This window comes from Haplochromis burtoni, unplaced genomic scaffold, assembly GCF_018398535.1.
Source record: "Haplochromis burtoni strain Fernald_Lab_line unplaced genomic scaffold, NCSU_Asbu1 Contig_38, whole genome shotgun sequence".
NCBI lineage: Eukaryota > Metazoa > Chordata > Actinopteri > Cichliformes > Cichlidae > Haplochromis > Haplochromis burtoni.
The window spans coordinates 654993-657216 of NW_024582399.1; the positions used below are offsets into that span (position 1 = coordinate 654993).

Sequence of the window (2224 nt, forward strand, 5' to 3'; positions counted from 1 at the left end):
GTGTGTGTGTGTGTGTGTGTGTGTGTGTGTGTGTGTGTGTGTGTGTGTGTGTGTGTGTGTGTGAGCCTGAAATGTTCTCTGCAGGCATAACTGTGTCAAATAGCACTGAATCCACCCTAAAGAGTGCACGTTTGGGTTGGGGGCTTCTCTTTTTTCTCTGATTTGGCTCTGCTGTGCTGCGAGACTCATAACTGCTGAGAGGATTTCCACAGCAGAGGGGGAGCAGTGCTGGTTGAAAATGTGCATTACCGCCACACTCAGCCAACTAACACTCATGCACACTTTCAAGACCATTCATTATTCATTACTCCCCGCTGCCTTCCACAGCCCGAACTCGGTCTCGTGCTCCGAGCTGAGCGGAAGCGTGCTCCGGATTCAGCGTACGGGCCTGACTCAGGAGTACCGACTGAACGCTTTCACAGCATCATCAGGACGTGATTCTTATTAGAAAGCGATTGTTTAATGTGTTTCTAAACTTGGAAGTGTTCTCATAACCTGCATCCTGCATGTTATCCAGGCTTCCTGTTTCCTGAGTGAGAAGAATGAATCGCAGAAATGAGCAATGAAAGTTGGCTTTTACTGTCATATATAATCACCTACAGTATGATTTACAGATGAGGAGCAAGGAAATTTTTTTAAATCAGCTTTTCCAAACAACCTAGTCTTATTTTATTTACTTACATTATTTTACTTTGCACATAGAAACAAAATCAGCAATCCCGGCTTATTCTTGTTTGGCAAATTTCTCCAGCTCCTCCAGATTTGATGGTCTTCTGGCATGGATCTTGGTCTTCAGGTCAGGGCTTTGTGCAGGCCAGTGAGCTATGTTAACTTTGGTCAGCAGGAGCGACGTATGTTTTGGCTCGTTGTTGTGCTGAAGACAAAGGGATGACTCAGATCCAGTTTTGCTACTGACTGCTGGAGTTTGTCACATGTCCTTCTTTCTTCATGATTCCTTCCACCTTAATGAGATTCCCAGTTTCAGATACACTGGAGCATCTTCACAGCATTTTGCTCCCATCACCGTGCTTCACCGCGGGGATGGTGATCTCTGGATTGTACGGCTCTCCCTTCTTTCTCCAAACAGCTGTGGTTTCATCTCATCTGACCAAAGGATGTGTCTCCAGTAAGCATAATCTTTCTCCAGGTCGTCTTTGACATACTTCCATGTAACTGTACGGTGCGTCTTCGGCAGAAGTGGAATTTTTCTTGGCCTGTACCCCCTCCTTTGCAGGGTTCTAGTGATTTTCTTCTTTGAGACTACAATTCCTGAAAAAGTCATTCACTAATGCCCTGGCAGTGGTTCTGTGGCCTTTAGACACATCTCTCACAAGTTTTCTTTCCAAAGTCTTGGAAATCTTCCTATTTCTGACAGGCTTGTTGTTTACTATGTGGCTCTCGTTGAATTTTTTTGATGATACTTTTGGAAACTGTGATGTTGTATAGCCATCTCCTGCTTTGTGAGCATCAACAACTTTTTCTCACAAGTCTAAATTGATGTGTTGTGTTTTTGGCATGATGCTTTCTCAGTGACAGCTCAAACCCTCGCTAAAGTTTTTATACTTTGTGCAAATAGCATGCTAACCCTGAATTCTAATTAGATTATACAGGCATTGTGCATTACAAAGTTAAAGCACATCATAGTACAGCAGTGGTTTGTGCTGTAGCTCAATGAAAAGGTTGGGTTTTCAGGTGGGGAAATATTTTTTTAATGACATATTTGTTATTTTGCACAAATTGAAATAATTGATTCTTTCTAAAGAAATGTATCATGTTCAGAAATGCTATGTTAAAATTACTCGCTCTAGTAAAAAAAACAGTTGGGAAAATTTCTAATAAAAAGCTTTTTCATACCAAGGACTAATAATTTTGTCCCGTAATTTGCACTCTGTAATTAGTTTCCTAAAAATATCCAAGGTAATGCAAAGCTGTTGAGCAATATAACTCCAAATAATCTAAGGTCTGCCATCATGAACTTAAAATAAAAGAGTGTACCTTAAATTCTAAATAATAAGCAATATAAGTGTCATGAATAAATGCTAAATCACACAAATACAAATATGTATTTCTTTGTTATTATATACACGTTATTTTATTTTAGAAATCTTATGCACAAAAATACTAAGAGGTTAATTCAAGTTCATACAGTGAACGATAATCTCCTTCCTTCCTGGGACATCAACATCTGTCTGAAGTCTGTGACCTTGAAGAGTCCCCCCCCCCC

General features: G+C 40.5%; 1 protein-coding gene across 1 annotated transcript in view; it reads right to left on the bottom strand.

Annotated features, from left to right (window-relative positions):
• The window catches only part of veph1 (ventricular zone expressed PH domain-containing 1), an 87263-nt gene that overhangs the window by 84233 nt on the left and 806 nt on the right, over window positions 1-2224 (bottom strand). The window lies entirely within an intron of this gene.